Raw genomic sequence first — 15,550 nt, 5'->3', positions numbered from 1 at the left:
GAGGCATGCCCAGCCAGAGCTGGGGGCCTGAGCCTCTGAACTGCCCAAGCAGAGGTTAGAGAGAGGGGCTGTCATAGACTACTCTCTGTCCCTGGCAAGGTTTTACCCTAAAAACCTTCACCCAGGTGACTAAATAAATCTTTCCCCCTTCTTTTAAGGTCTTCATCGTAGGAGATCCTACCCTTTCCTACTGGGGAAACTGCTAAAATGTTCTACACCCTTCACTGATGGAGAAGTTCTTCCTGATGTCTGTCTTCAATTGCTTTTATTGCAATGGAAGCAGACTCTGTCCTGTGGTGTTCTTGGGCCTCTTGAACCCGGTACCAGAGCTAGAGATCAAGCAGGCCCTCCTCTTAAGGAGAGAAGAGGAAGAGTAGGGAGGGGACGTATGCGGCAGACAGACCTGGGCTGGGCTCTTCCAAGCACTGGTAATGAGCCTCAGTGAGCCTATTTCCTCATCTGTAAAATGGACTTAATATTTAAAAAAATGACTATAAGCAGTCAATGAAATAACGTATATACATGGTGGGTGCGACACAGAGTAATTGATCAGGACGTGGCAGCTGGTATGCAGATACTTTGAGGTCATGGACAGAGCCCATAAGCTGAGATCCTTCCTGAAGACTGGAGCAGACCGTTTCCAGCACCCCAAAGGCCAAGGCTACCCCCACATGCCTGGATCCTGGAAGCTACCTGTGTCCTCCTGCAGAAGAATGAGCAGCCTCAGAGCTCCACACCAAGTCTCAGCACAATTGCTTTCCCCCCCCAGATCAGCATCCTTACTCTGGCCTATCGTGCCTGGCCTGGTCCTGGGGTCCTATGGCAAGGGGGGACCCAGAAATGCTCTGCAGGGCGCCCCAGTATGTTCCTGCAGAGGGTTAGTGGCAGTGCCCCTGTGTCTCTGCCAGCTGGCCTCCTGAGCGGGTGCCAGCACAGACCCGTATTCACACCTCGGGCCCTGAGGATGCAGAAGAAAGAAGGACTAGAGGTTCTAGACGTTTGACGTGGGTGGAGGGCCTTCCTCCAACCTCCTCCCCCAGTTCTGGGAGTCTAAGAGCGTTCTGAGTGTCCTTATGGGAATTCTGGGACTCCTTCACCCGTCCGGCCAGCAGATGCCAACTCTGCCAGCTCCTCCCTACCACCCCAAGCCAGCCACACCCAGCCGAGTCCTGGAGAGCAGAGGCCCCCGTCCGAGCTGCCCGCCCTCCGGGCCTGGCTAGAGTAGTCACAGGATGGCTGGGAGGGCCCCATTCCGCCAGCTCGCCCTGCTTCCTCATTACCCACAAACGTGCGAGGGAACGTGGCAGGAGCCTGGGGTAGGGCCTTTTGAGAGACACTGGGCGGACTCACTGGGCACTGGCTCGCCCGGCTCAGGAGCTTAGCGTGACCTTCCGGGGCAAGCGCTAGGAGACAGCTGAGGAAGAGGAGGCTCGGCGGCACTCGGGCACTCAGGCACTCAGGCACGGTCAGTCAGTGGTGGAGTGGTGGAGTCAGGATGAAAACCCAGGTCTGCCCCCTGGCTTGCCCCTCCCCCACAAGGCTTCCAGAATGAGGAGACCTCAAGACCAAACCCAGAGTGGCCACCCCCAGCACCCCTGCTCTTCCCTAGCACCTCTGCTCTTACAGGCTTGTTGAAGACATCGAAAAAGACCAACTCTGCAGAGAGGGCTGAGTGGCCAGACCAGAGGTGCCCAGCTACTACCGGTCCATGATGTGGGGACACGGGACGGGACTCTGTCCCCCGTGGGGGTGGGCCGCCCCCCGAGAGCTTTGCCAGGGGTCCTGGAGGGGGTGGGGGCAGTGACTCGCCCCCAGACCCGCGCCCTGCGGTCCGGCCACGTTGGTGAATGTCCTATCCCGCAGGGGCATTGCACTGTCTGGCCACCGCCAGGTCCTCAGCCTGTTTTTGGCTCTGAGGGTCCCTGATGTGACAAATTCATTTTGTTTTGATGTCATAGCCCAAGCACTAACACCTAGTTCCTGAAAGGCGCCTGGGCTGGGAGTCGGGAGTCCTGGGTTCTAATCCCGGTGCTGCCACGGGCCAGTGAAGCGTGCGACTTGCTTCGTGTGGGCCTCAGTTTCCTCATTTAAATGTAGGAGCTAGTCAGTTCAGGCTTCCTGCAGGTTCCTTCGGGCGTGGCTGGCCTGGGAGTCTCTGCTCCGTAGCCAGCCCCCAGCGGGCTGCAGGTGCAGAAAGCAACAGGCTCAGGGGCCTCAGGGGGACGCTGCTGGGTGGGGGTGTTCACCTCCGTGTGTTCCCAGGGGCCCCGGGAGGGAGGGGGCTGCAGGTTGGCAGCAGTGGAACCTTTGGGACGCTATCGCTGCACAACAGGACAGAGAACAGACTGGATTTTGCAATTCTCCGAGGCGTTGCAAACAAGGTGTGGCTGGTCCTCAAGGGCTTCTCATGCGCCTGGTGTGGAGGGGTGTTTCTGGGAGCTGGTTACTCGCTGAAATGGCAGGGCTGGGCCCTGTTCTGGGACAGGGGTGGGTGTCTGAGGGAAGCCACCAACTCCACAGAACGAATGCAGGCTCTTGCCCAAGCCGAGGGGCAGCCTGCAGAAGTGCCCGAGCTTTGGTAGCTGGGGAGGCCCCTGGGCTGGAGACCTTGAACTCACACCCAGGAAATGAGGCGTCTGTTAGTAAGTGAGACTCCGGCAGTGAGTCAGGTGTCGGGTCCCCGCAGAGCCCAGGGACAGGGGTGGGTGGCTCAGGCCTGGAAACGGAGCTCTTGCCCAGCTGGGCTCTGATCCCATCTCTGCAGCGATTTGCTGTGTGGTCTCAATAAGGTACCTAACCACTCTGTGCTTCCTTTCTGTCACCTGTGAAACAGGAATACTGGTGACGGGCTCTTAACACCTCCTGAGATTATCGTTAGGTGGCCTTTGAATACGAAGGAACTCGGAGACCTTTGCAGTGCCCGAGCTCTGTCTCTCAAAGCAGCATCGAAGGCTGACCGCACCGGGCACTTACTGCCTCCCACTCTCCTGACACCCGGGGGTCAGGGGGCTGGGGGGAGGCAGGCCCTGACTCGGCTTCACCGATAAGGTACTGGAAGCTCAGAGGGGTGAAGTAATGAGACCTGGCGCTGGGGTTTCTGGGGCTCCAGCCCTCACTGGTGCCATCCCCGACGGGACCCAGGGAAGCGGACGAGATGACTTTGTGGACCTTGAGGCCCAAAGTCTGGCCTCTCACAGACTCCTCCCTTCCTCCTGCTCAGGGGGGCATCTGGAGAGGAGACGAATCTGGGGGAGATGTTAATTAGTTCTGACAAATTAATAAAGAAAGCCTAATTTATTCTCCGGATCTAATTTCCTTCCCCGTGCTTTATTTTCCTGCCCAACAAGCTGCTGCTCGGGAAATGGAGGGGAAAGGTGGCGGCGGCGGGGTCATCTGAAGACGGGTCCGGCCCAAATCAACCTGCCTCCTCCTCGCTGGCCACCCCGCGCCACCCCGCCCCTCCCCGGACATTAAGCTGTCAAGCCACTCCCAATTATCTCCCTCCATGCCCGCCGGCTCCAGGGGCGACAGTGGTAGCAAGCTGGCGTTGACTCATTCTGTCACCGGCCTGCCCTGCTTCGGGAAAATGCAATTTAATGAAGTCCGATGGCAGGGCTAGGGCAGACAGGGTCCCAGGAAGAGGGTGGCGCTAGCTTGGGGACGGCGGATAGCCTCCTCTCTCCGTGGGGCGGGGTCTTCGATCCGCCTGACATTATGTCATTTTCAGCGCCCAGCCAAATACCAGCGGGAGGGGTCATTCCTCTAGGTTCCTCTGCCTCCACTCACCCCTTCTGCGGCTCTGAGCAGCCAAGGCATTGACCTTCTCCACGAGGGCCTCCACCTCCCCCGGCTGCCTGTTTTAATAGCGTATGGTCATGACAGCTCGGAAATTCTTCCCGCTGTTTAATCTTGATCCCTTTCGCTGAAAGGCAAGTGCATTTCCCCATGCCTTTTGATACGGAATCTGGGAGAGGGTCAGCCACTGCCAGAAACCACCAGGCCAGTCCGGGGTTGGGGAAAGAGGCCGTGCGTGAATTGGCAGGCCAGCTCTGGTGCCAGAAGGAAGCGGGTCTTCCCTTTGGGTTTGGGTTCGCTTGGGCTCGGCCCTGCCTTTTGCACGCTCCCGGTCCTGCCTCGTCAGTGGCATTTGCTCCTCCTGAGCAGGAGGAAGGGAGGAGTCTGTGAGAGGCCAGACCTTGGGCCTCAAGGTCCACAGAGTCATCTCGTCTGCTTCCCTGGGTCCTGTCGGGGATTGCACACAGACTGGTGTGTTTTCTGGTGGGGTAGCAGAGAGGTCCCAGCTCCAGGCTCCTGGGTTCAAAGCCCGGCTCTGCCGCTGGCTTGCTGTGTGACTTTAGACTTTCTGTTCTGGTTTCCTCACGTGTACAAACGGAATGGCAGTAGTAACTTCCTCTTGGTTGTTGGAAAGATTAGCGCCCTCACCCGTTAAGACCCCCTTGTGGCGCGTTCCCGCCGGGCCATCATCGTCTTTGGCCATCGCTACACCCGGAAGACCTTGTTCACTGTCTGTCCCCCACTGGGCCGGGGCTCCGGGAGAACCCTGATGGCGCCCGCCTGCTCAAGCTGGACCCCAGCGCCCCGCCAGGGCCTGCACTCAGCCCCTCAGTCTCTAGAAGTCGATTGATATATGGCATGACTGGGAGGCCACGGTGTCTGGGACTGAGACAGTTTCGAGAAGTGCTCCTGGCAGGGACAGAGGGGGCCGGCTCGGATCGTAAGCCTCTCCTGCCTGGCTCCATTCTGGGTCCCACATGCAGGAGGCCCAAAAGTAGTTGGGAAGGACTTTCCCACTGGTGGCCAAAGGGACAGAGAAATGTCTTACGGTAAAGGCAGTTAGACATCTCTAGACCTCAGAGACCGGCCGGCCCCTGGGAAGTCACAGCACCCCATTCTTTTGTGCCCTTCCTGGCCTCGGAGGGCCTTGGACTTGACCACGTGGTGGAGGACAGCTATGGGCCCTGCTTGCATCCACCGTGCGCCAAGGATGGGCCAGAAGAGTCTGGACAGGACTGACTGATCCGACCCTCGTGCTGTACAGACAAGGATACAGGGGCTGGACAGTGCCAGGGTGACCTGGCCGGCAGGTGGCTGAGGCAGGACTCCTAACTCTGAGGCTCTTTCCCCTGCTCACAAACAAACAGAAAGCAAACCTGCTTTCTGTCTGATTCCCACATTTGATTCCCGTCACCCTGGATTACTGTGAAAGTAACTTCCCCGTCCAGTGCTCCAAGTGAGGTCCCAAAAAGGATCGATCATGTACGGTGCAAGACGTTCACAATGCCAGGTTAAAGAAATGTGCACTTGGCTCTTCCAGACTGTCCACTCCACTGCGTCCATGCCTCTTTTCCAAGACCAGTCGCTGCCTCCCCCCGACCCCCCCTGGACGCTACTCCTTCGGGAAGCCTGCCCCTATGAGTGCCACCAGCTCCTGGCTCGGGGACCCTGCCTTAGCACCCAGTGGAAGGAGCACCTCTGGTGGCTCACCCAAGGCCACACGGCTGGCATTTTTGGTTGCCATCTTGTTTCTGCACGCACACTGGTGGGCAGGGCTGTCTCCCTCCTCCCTCTGGATCTTTCCCGGGACCACCCCAGTTGTTTCTGGAGATGGAGAGGGCCCAGGGCTGTAAGAGAAGGGCTTCCGGGGACAAGAGGGCTGTCCTCAGTGTAAAAATAGGTCCCTTGGGCCCTCCCAGCTTCCACCTCCCCATCTATAATTTGGTTTACTGAGCACCGTGAGGGCTCACTGAAGGTCTGACTCTCCTCCTTGGGGTAAGGGCAGGCCCCGGAGGTGCTGAGAATACCCCTGCCACACGCCCAGCCAGGTGGACGGACGCAGGGACAGGGCTGAAGATTCAGCTGTGACTGTGTGCAGGGAGGGAGGGGAGAGGGGCGGGAGGGGACCCAGCTGAGCCGGGACAGGGGCAGCTGGCGGTCAGCAGGAGCCAGGCCAAGACCCAGACTGCCCTTGGCTGTGAACGGAGAGCTACTCCCAGGACAAGTCAGTGTGCATCCCTGGCCCGGTGTCAGACCCGAGGCTGGGGCCGGGCTCGGACATTCTCCCACTCACAGCCTGGTGGGAGCTTCTGTGGCAAATGTGGACAGCACCGTCTAAGAGCCTGCTGCTCAAGGTGGGGTTCTCCCGGAACTTTCTGCAAATGTAAAACAGGGATGACCACCCTGACCTCTGGAGGCTGCAAGGGGATGAGGTTGTGAGCCCTCGGTGGATGCTACAAAGTAGGAAGAGTGGCCCTGGCAGGGGACAGGGCGGCATGGCTGGTCAGGGTCAGCTCCCGGAGCAGGCTGTGGAGAGCGGGATTTTCAAGGAGAATGTGTGTGTGTGTGTGTGTGTGTGTGTGTGTGTGTGTGCGCACACAGAGGACTACTGAAGATGAAGGGTGGCCAGGAAGGCCTCATTGCGAGAGGCGACATTTGAGCCAAGAGCCAAGTACCAACCATGTGTCTGCCTTGGAGAACATTCCAGGTGCAGAGGCCTGAGGTGGGAGTGCGCCTGGGAAGTCATCTGGCCCATGTGGCTGGAAGGGAGGGAGGCAGGGAGGCTACCGCAATCACCTGGGATAGCTCAGCAGCCCCTGCAGAGTTGGGGAGGGACAGCCAAGGCCCCAGGGGGTGTGGCAGGGCGGGCACCCGGGTCTCAGGGGCCCACCTCTCCCACCTCTCCGGGTGAGGCAGCTGGCGGCTCACCCCTACCTGCAGACAAGCTGGCCTCCCATCCAGGGCCTGAAAGGGAGGTGGGAGGGGCAGGGGTGAGGAGAATGCCCTCCACAAAACCATGGCCTTGAGCCAGGACAACAGAGATGCTTGTTCTCCTTTATTTATGATAGTTGTTGGGAGAAATAAAGCCAGCACCCTCCCCTTCCACCTTTCCCTTCCGTCCCACCTCTTCCCTGGGCACAGGCTTTCCTCTGACACACAGAGATCAAATAACTTTTCACTCAAAGGGAAAGATATTATCTCCCCTTACAATTCAGCACCAACTCGAGCACACCGACATCCCCAGATTAAAAGGCAATTAGGCAGCTTTGTTTCTGCAGGGGCAGAAGGTCTGCTTGGCACCCTCCTTGGGAACTGGATGCCACCGTGGGGAGGGCCAGCGGCTCCGGTGACTCCCCGTGGAGAAGGCTGCTGGCCTCGGCTGGGTCCTACCCCTGGCCCGGCCCCCAGCCCCTCACCGGCCCCCCCCGGGGGAGCACCACTGTAGCTTTTCTCTGCACACCCTTGCCCTTGGAGAGTGAAGGCTGTGTTTGTGATCCACCGGCCACCCCCAATATGATGGCTTTCGAGCCCATTTCACACGGCCTGGACCCGCCCCCGTCAGCATTCCCAATCTTTTGGAAACGATGTAAAAGACAAGGAGGGAAGGGGCCTCGGCTCCTTCACTTGGTTGGCTGTGCTGATAAGCGCACATGGGGGTTAAGGCCCACACGGCCCCTTCAGAGCATCTATGTCCCAGCTCATCGAATCCTTGGAGTCGGTGGTGTTACCCCGCTTTCGTGCTCAGGTGGTCAACATTCAGAGGGGCAGAAACTGAGGGTCAGAGAAGCGGACTAGGATGTCCAAGGCACAAAGCTAGGATGTGGCAGGCAACCCCAGTCCACCCCTGCCCTTCAACTCCTCCCCGTGGGGCTGGCTGAGGAAGGGGAGGGTTTTAAAACCCATCGTTCGCCTTCCAGTAGTTTCCATGTGCGGAGGACAGCCACCCTTGCCAGCTGGGGTGGTCAGGGAAAGTCCGTCCGTCCTTAAGTGGCCCTTGAAGGACGGGGAGGTTTTCATCAGAGACAGGTGCATAGGTCACCATGCTCAGCTCGTCGTAAAGCTCCCTGGGCAACTGGGGTCCCGTTCATCCCACCAGCCTGAGCTTCACCCAGCCCTCCCCCTCCCCCATGCCAGGCTCTCTCCTCCAGGATATTTTAGGCTCTGCCTTGCCTCTGGGTCTTTGCACAAGCTGTTGCGTCTGCTGGGGTACCTTCCTCTCCTGTACCCGCCGCTCTCCTTTTCTAGCTAAGGGTCGCCCTCTGCTCTCTTTTGCTGCCCCGCCCCCACTCGGCCTCCACCCTTTTGCCAAACTTTCCACCCCATCTCCCATGCTAGTGATGACCCAGGCGCCCCGCTCCGCAAAGGCTTTCTAACTCAGGGAAGGACACCTCCCCGCCTTCTGTCACCTTGAGCATCCACACGAAGGCAGCTCTCAGACCCAGCCACACCCAGCCAGTCTTTGCTACGTCAGGATGCCGAAACCTCCCCTCCTTCCGGGTCCTTCTCCGGGGTCACCTCTCCCAGATGAACTCTACCGGCTCTGGCTTTCCTAGTTCCCTCGCCTTTATCTCTCAAGTGTTACCGAGTGTATACTCGGAGTCAAGCACCGGGCCAGCTTCCCTTGGGTGGAGGTGACAGCCATGGTGGCTGATGGTAAGAGGTGGGAGGATGGATAGAGGGATGAGAAAGGATAAGGCATTTTCTTTTTCTCTAGAGGCTCCGTCTAGCAGGGAACCCAGGCGTGCAAACAAATAATTCTCGAGTTAAGTGCTATGTTTCGTTTGCTTTTTGAAGTACGAACCAAAAGCGATGGGAGTCCAAGAGGAAAAGCGATTCTGAGGGGGATGCAGGGATCGGAGGAGAGGGAGGTTTTTAGCTGGGTCTTGCAGGGTAAGCAGGAGCCCCTCGGAGAGAGAAGAGGGAGCAGGAACAGGACAGCGTCTTTTACAGCCTGAATGTCGCTGAGCATTGGCTCCTGGTGCAGAGGTGAATGGGGCGGGAGATGGGCGCTGGTTTAAAGAGGGCTCTGTAGGAGACAAGAGTCTGCACGTCACCCTGTAGCAACTGAGGGGCTGCCGACACTCTCTAAGCAGGGTGGTGACACAGAAGCAGGCACATGGAATGTACAGTGAAAGACATCGGCCACCAAAAGGCCACACGGTGTGATTCCATTTATAGGAAATGTCCAGAACAGGAAAATCCATAGGCGCAGAAGTAGATTAGTGGTTGCCAGGGGTTGGAAGAATGGATGGTGGGGGGCTGGATACCACCACTGCCCCGATGGACCCAGGCTGGCCACTGGGAGACCCTCGGCAAGGCTGCAGCACCCTCAAATGTAGAGGTCCCCGCTCAGCACAGCTGCTCCGAGCAACGACCTTCTGCAGGGTGCAGGCCACTGGAGAGATCCCGGGACCACCCCCCCCCATCTGGGGCAGGCTCCCCGTCTCCCTATGCTCAAGAGGTGTGGCTGGCACCTTTCGCCTGGGACCTGAGCGACAGACAGGTCACCTGACAAGCCACAGCACTTAATTTTGAAGACAGGCAGGTCCCCCGGTAATAGAGCAGGCAGGGAAGCGGCTTTGCCATAGACGGAGAAATTAGGGCAGAAAATAACACCGTGAAAACGGAACTGTCCAGAAATAGGAGAGAGGGAGCCTTACTGACATCCCAGTGTGTCAGGGCCTGTCTGAGCTCCTGGGAGCCCAGGGACAACCAGTTTCTCTGCTGGGCTCTGAGTTCTTTTATGTGCCACGTACTTGGTGGGGCCCACTCTGCACCAGGGGTAGAGGGAGACCCCTGGGGAGCAAGGTGCTCTGACAGAGTCCTTTGTGTGTGGTCCTGAGCAACTATAACAGGGCTGTGAGGGAGCACTCACCCCCGAGGTTGGGAAGCAAAGGACCCCATTCTCAAAGCCCTGTCACCTAGAAGGTCTGGGGACTCGGGTTCCCTGGACACCGGCATTGGGGAAGGGGGGAGACGGATCAGCCATCACAAGTGGGTTGAAATTTCTGATGCTTGTACAGTGGTGTGTGTGTGTGTGTGTGTGTGTGTGTGTGGTCCTTGGTTGAAGATTTTGACACTCGGATGGGGTGAGGAAGAGGTCTGGAGGCAGGGGTGGCTGAAGCTTGAAACTATAGGAAAACCTGCAGGCTTTCACGTCTCCAGGTTTTCCTTCTGGTCCCAGGGCGGGCAGAGGGCAGGACCGGCCCCCCTCCCACCCCCCACCCCGGTCTGCACGGGGGCAAGTGCTTGTGAATGGAAGCCGGAGGAAGCCCAAAGCAGCCTGGGAAAGGAAGGTGATGCCCTCCCGACTCCCTGGTGGGCAGTAGCTTTATTCTTACTCTGGGCTTGGGGGCGAGGGCAGGGCAGAGAGGAGAAGGCGAGGCGGAGCAGGTGTGAGGGGGAGGGCCTCAGTGATTTTTCCCAGCATCCTCTAGGCCACTTCTCTCACTACAAACCTCAGTCTCAAGCCACTTGGTTGTCATGGAAACAGGCGGAATAGAACAGATGGTCTCCACTAGCCAAATTCCAATTAAACCGGGCAGAGATGGATGGAGAAAGGGGTGTATGCGACTAGGCCACAGAGGGCTCTGTCCCCCAACCCAGGCTGCCCGCCCTGGGCTCCCCGAGGATGGACAGGAAGCCCCCGATCCCTTCCGGCAGATCAGGGACTGGGGTCAGAAGGACGTTCTGGGAGGTGGGTGGAGAAAGCTGGCCGGAGGAGGGTCCCCACTCAGTCCCCTCTAACCTCACCCCTTGGCAAAGGTTGAGGGAATGCCACCTTGGAGAGGGGCACTACCGGGGGGTGGGGGTGGGGACACACATTTAAATCTACAGAAACGCTGGAACAGAGATGCACGCGCACATGTACACCCAAACATCCACGTGCGACGAAATAGTGCTGCACACGTATACGTGCGCATGTCCATGCACACGCACACGCACAGAAACTCATGAGGGCACGCGCAGAAAGGTTACGCAAAGCCATTAATCAGAGACACGCTTAGAATAGTACAAAGAAAATGCTCTGGAAAATAAAGTAAGCAATTTATTTCAATTTATTTAATAAACATGTATTAAGAAAGTAGGAATTGCAAGCACACACACACACACGTGCATGCACGACATGGTCCCAGGCTCAAGGACACAGGAAATATTAACCACTAACGCGATCAATGTGCTATGGCAAGAATGCTCGAAAGTGCCATGACGATACTGGGGGGGAAATGATGAATTGGGGGCAGGGGATTCTTGCCAGGCCACGAAGCAAGGCCCGCCAAGCAGAGGGACAGCAAGAGCAAAGGCCTGGTGGGGTGAAAGGTGAGAAACAGCGAGCAGAGGGCACGAGCTCAGCGTGAGTGGGGTCTGGACGCCACACACGGACACACCTGCCAGCACGCACCTGCCTGCGGAAGCACACAGCCACGCCCGACTTCACACACGCAGCCACAGCGCCCTCCGGTCCCCCCAGGGCTCGATGCCCAGGAGATACTTAGCAAATGTGAACGCCATGAGAAAAGATGCTTTTGTTTGCCGCAAACAACATGAGGTGGGTATGGGAGGTGTCAGGAAGGAGAACGGGAAGCGTCGGAAGTTTGCACATCTTGGCTACGGGGGTTACGCAAAGTGCCAACAACACGGAGAGGTGCGCAGAAGAAGGAAACCTCATCCTCGCTTACTAGGGGCTGAGAAGGAGGGAAGCCAGCCAGCTCCCATCGGTTTACTGTACGTTTACAGAGCATCTACTGTGTACAAGGCACCGAGCTAAGGCCTGCAGAGATCTCAAGGCTGAGCCCTCTCCTTCAAAGGGCTCCGTGTCTGGGGCGAGGGGAGGACAGAAAGTACGAGACCATGCAGGAGGTTCTGGCTACAGTGAGACCCTGGACCAGTGGTTCTCACCTGGGGTGCCTCTGCCTCCCAGGGGACGTTTAGCAATGTCTAAAGGCATTTTTTAAGTGTCACGCAGTGGGGGGTGAGGGAGGACACTGCTGGCTTCTACTGGGTAGAGACCGAACGTCCTACAGTGCACAGGATAGTCCCACATAAAAGGGAATTATCTGGCCCCAAACGTCCAGATAGTGCTGGCTGGGGCTGAGAAACCCCGACGTGGACCATGGGGTCTGTACTTAAGTCACTAGCACTGGGGAGCTTGAGAGAGCTTCAGACAGAGCAGGGCTGTGACACATCACACTTCTTGCTCTGACAGGGGTGTGCGGGCTCCCCAGGAATGGGGAGAGGCCCCCAGGATGTCTCAGAGGGTGGTGGTTGTAGACGGGGGAGGGGCCACTTCAGCCACTCCTACTTAGACTCCAGCTCTCAGCCTCAAGGTCACTGCTCCAGGGCCCAGATTAGGGCCCCACCCCCACCCCACGTCCCCTTCAGAGTCCCGTGCCTAGTTTACTCACTCGGGAAATTCTCTGCACCGCTCTGTGCATCTCTGTGCCCAGAGAACAGGAATGACACCTGTTTGGAGCGCCGGACCTCCCTACCAGCTCCCGCAAAGGATTGAAACAGGTGGGAGAGGTTCCTCTTTCCCACCTCCCCATCCCCTGACCACACGCCTTATAAAAACAGGTCTCAAGGAACTGTTCCGGCACCCATCGGGTGGGATAGCACCAAGGATCCGGATGGAGGAGGAGGCCTGGAAACCCACACGGCCCAACAGCAAGTTTTCTAGCAGTTGGAGATGAAAATGTCGCCCCAAAGCCCAAGCTCAAGGACGCGTGGCCCCCTCTCCCCCTCACCCTGAACCTCCAATCCTGTTTCCACTTGGGGAGTCACCTGGTCTTCAAGTGCCCCCTGAGGCACATTAGCCTTTTAATAAAGCCTTGAACCTCTGTTTGAGCTGCTGAAAGTACTTTGTCTTGACACAAGGGACCTGGCACCTATAGATAAACATCTGTTGACTAACTGACCTCACCTAAAGGATTAGGGAAGCATTACCCACAGGGTCACCCCAGGACCCTGCCTGGCCAGCGGCAAGGTCAGCCAAGTGAGTCAACAGAGGCCAGGGGCCCTGCTAAGGAGATGCCTTCTGGGGTGGTCGTGGGGCCCGCCCTCCCAGCAGGAAATATCTAGGGGCATCCAAAGAGCCTGTGGGGGGAGGCTGGCTAAAACAGGCCACTAATCTCTCTTGAAGATTAAATACCACACTGGCTCCAGGGACCAGAAACCAGCTGGGGGGGAGGGGACAGGGAGGAGGTGGCGGCCCGGGGCAGGGGCGGAGGTGGGGGCTTCTTTTTCAGAGGCCTGGGCAGAGCCTAGAAGGTGGGGGTGGGGGAGCTGAAATTGGGGGAAAAACACCAATGATTAACCAGAGCTACTAATTATTAACCAGCTAGACTCTTGGACTTGAGCGCCCCATTTCTGGCTTCACCACTTCACCGGTGTTGAATCCCAGGCATCCCTAGATCTCCCCGCCCCTCCTCCTAGCGTGGAGACTATCTCCAGGCCTGGCCTTGCATTTTATCTTCCGGTGCCCTTCCCAGAGGTGGCGGCTGCTATTGAATATCAACCCCCACTCCCAGCCCTGGGAGGGTGTCGGGAGAGACTAGGATGACAAGTGATTGAAACTATTATTTGCGGCAGGTCCCATGCTTAGTCTGGAGGACCCGAAGGCAGCGGTCCTTGGGATCCATCCCCTCTTGGCCTCCAACCCCCACCCTCACACTCTGGAGGGTAGCTCAGCCCCTTATCTCTCCCTGTTCAGCCTCAGGGTTTGGCAGGGGGGGGGGGGGGGGGGGAGGCCGGAGGAGTAGGGAAAAGGAGGGAGGGGAGCTCCCAAATGTGCTGCTAGGGAGGGGTCTGGTGACAGGGAGGGTGGCAGGGATCGGGAAGCCTCGGGGACGTGGGAGAAGGGGTTCCAAGCTGAGCCTCCCGGGCTTTGGGCAGGGGCACTGGAGCTGAGAAGGGCAGAGGCATGCTGGGGTTCAGGAGGGAGGCTGCTGGGTTACCTTCAGGATTCAGGGAAGCCCAGATGCTCCAGGGGCGAGAGCCTCATCTAACAACGGGCCACAGGAAGCCATGGTTAATTCAGTCTCAACTGAGAAACAAAGTGGGTCACAAGGGTCTGCCTACGGGCTATGTAGTGCCTGGATGGTACCGATGAACTGCCTGCAGGGTGGTGGACCATATCACGGCCTCCGTATCACAGTGTCAGACAGCGGGGTGCGGTGCCTCACCCGGCCACATGCCCCAGCTCGCCCTTAGTGCCGCGACATGCCATGGAGCCGCTGCCCCATGTCGTGAGGCGCTAATGGGCGACACGAGAGGCTGCCAGGAGATCACCCCATGTGGGCGTCCCTGTGGTGCACTGCCTCCCACGGTGACCACACCCATTCCAACTGGCCCCCACCCGTCCCCATCAGGGCACAGGCTGCTGGGAGAATTAGGGGCTGCTCCTGCTGTCTCCAGGGCGAAGTGACAGTGACGGCAGGCGGCCCCTCCCCACTGCCCTCCCCGCTGTCCTCCCTATGCCCTGAATCTGTGCAATATGCTCCCTTTCTCAGGCCCTTCTCTCCCCATCACCAACTTAATTCCTTAATTCCCGCTGGAGATAAGCGGATCTTTCACTGCAATTTATTGTTAATCCAAAGGAAAACAGGGTTCGGAAGGGGTGAGGTGGAGGTGGGGAGGCGTGAAGGCAGCCGACCCACTGTGCCAACTCCCGGATCCCAGGGTGGTTGTAGTGGCTGGGGAATCCTAGGCCAAAATCCTCGGGCAGGTCAGCCGTATTTGGGGCATCACACCGGCCACCGGGGATCGAGAGAGCGTGTCAGACCTGGTCAAAAGCACTCGTGGGAGAGAAAACTGAGAGCTGGAGACCCTCTTTAATGCCTGAAGTATATCACGTGCAAGATCAGACGCGCTCCACACGATCCCAAGTGGGCAGAAGCAGGATTAATGGGTGGGAGCTTCAGGCACGCAGACTTCAGCTCCGTGCGAGGAAGAATCTGGGGCAGTGAGAGCTGTAGGGGCATCCACGTAGGGTGGTGAGTTCCCCATCGTTGGAGGTATTCATGCTGGAGCTGGATGTTCAACCAGCTGGTAGCGCTGCAGTTGAGGGGTTTTAAGAAGGATCATTCAACTCTCCTTCCAACGCCAGGTTTCTCCTGACTTACCCAGTCTATCCTCCACAGGGAAGGGAGTTATCTTCCCCTGCAGGGAAGGGAGGTACCCTCAGCTGATAGCTGGGAGGCTCTTTTTGGACCCGAGGATGGGAGGGGAGGGGAACGCATAGGCTCAGAAATTTAACCGGCCTGCAAGGGGGCGGGAGAACGCACTCCCCGTCCCTAGGCCCTTCACAGCCCAGCAGGGAAGGCTTAGGAGGAGTGATAGGTTTACTTGGGCCGACCCTGCAAGGCCCCGGCTCCTTCTCTCCATCTCCCAGCCAGGCCACTGTCCTGTGGCCACTAAGAGAGGGCACCCTCAGCTGTCACCTGCTGTGTGTCAGGTCAGAGGGCAGGTGCCGTCCCCTGTTAGGCCAAGTTGAGGAGTGACAGGAACTCAGCCGAGGGACCCCTGCGGTGTGCTGGGCCAGGCTGCCCGGTCCCAGGGAACTGCCCCTCCCCTTGATGGAGGCTCCCCGGGCCAGCAGCACCTAACAATAACCAAGTGGTGTGCAGGCTCGCTCTGGAGCGGGCACTGTGTTCATCACACCACATGCATTATTTACCTTTTCTAAACCTCTCATCACATCCCTGCTTTCCAGGGAAGGGAACTCAAGTTTAGAGGAGACGAGACGCAGATACGCGTG

General features: G+C 58.2%; 1 protein-coding gene and 1 long non-coding RNA gene across 2 annotated transcripts in view; one reads left to right on the top strand and one right to left on the bottom strand.

Moving 5' to 3' along the window:
- NECTIN1 (nectin cell adhesion molecule 1) overlaps positions 1-15,550 on the bottom strand; it is a 59,012-nt gene that overhangs the window by 31,154 nt on the left and 12,308 nt on the right. The window lies entirely within an intron of this gene.
- LOC125908875 (uncharacterized) lies at positions 9,551-12,639 on the top strand. The gene is made up of 2 exons (XR_007453462.1): positions 9,551-10,492; positions 12,370-12,639. It is a non-coding gene; the product is annotated as an uncharacterized LOC125908875 (long non-coding RNA).

Source organism: Panthera uncia, chromosome D1 (genome assembly GCF_023721935.1).
Source record: "Panthera uncia isolate 11264 chromosome D1, Puncia_PCG_1.0, whole genome shotgun sequence".
In the NCBI taxonomy this organism is placed as follows: domain Eukaryota; kingdom Metazoa; phylum Chordata; class Mammalia; order Carnivora; family Felidae; genus Panthera; species Panthera uncia.
Note: the sequence above shows the minus strand (reverse complement) of the source record. Positions and strands in the feature narration are given on the sequence as shown.